Below are 623 nucleotides of genomic sequence, written 5' to 3' on the forward strand. Positions count from 1 at the left end.
TTCGAGTACCAAACGAGAGGGAGCAAAGGGATGCCAATAGGAATGCGCAGAAGTACCAAGGGATAGTAGGGGAGGGGGGGGTTACCAAGGAAGGTGGGTTGCCGAAAGATGGTGTGTTATATTACTTAATCCAACAACATGCATTGTACCCTTTATATAACGTATACAGATACCTTCTTAAAATCATGTCATGATATTGTCAAGATTGTGTTATTATCGATCATGTATGTGTTAGATTACGAAGCTAAAAAGAGGGAGGCACTTCACTTATTATGTAATCAAATATTTTTAAGAAAAAATACAAGTAACCTTATATAAATATAGTTTCATACCTTTTTTCCCCTTCTCGTATTGTTTCAGATTACCCCATTCGTGCCAGAATATCCCATTCGTTATGATTTTTTTATCCGTATATATAATTCCTGCCGAGTTATAATGGTAATGAGAGAGAAGGTCGGCTATTTCATAACACTATCGATATATACTCTAGTTATATCACCTGCCAGAATGTTAAGTATAGCGTACGGTTGTAGTTGATAGTCATGGTCGAAGTCAGCTTTGTTACCGATCCACTGGTTAATTCAATTGTCTCGTTTAGGAGGCTGTGGTTGTAATGCCTCTTG

The sequence above is a fragment of the Penaeus monodon genome, chromosome 25, assembly GCF_015228065.2.
Source record: "Penaeus monodon isolate SGIC_2016 chromosome 25, NSTDA_Pmon_1, whole genome shotgun sequence".
NCBI classification, from domain to species: domain Eukaryota; kingdom Metazoa; phylum Arthropoda; class Malacostraca; order Decapoda; family Penaeidae; genus Penaeus; species Penaeus monodon.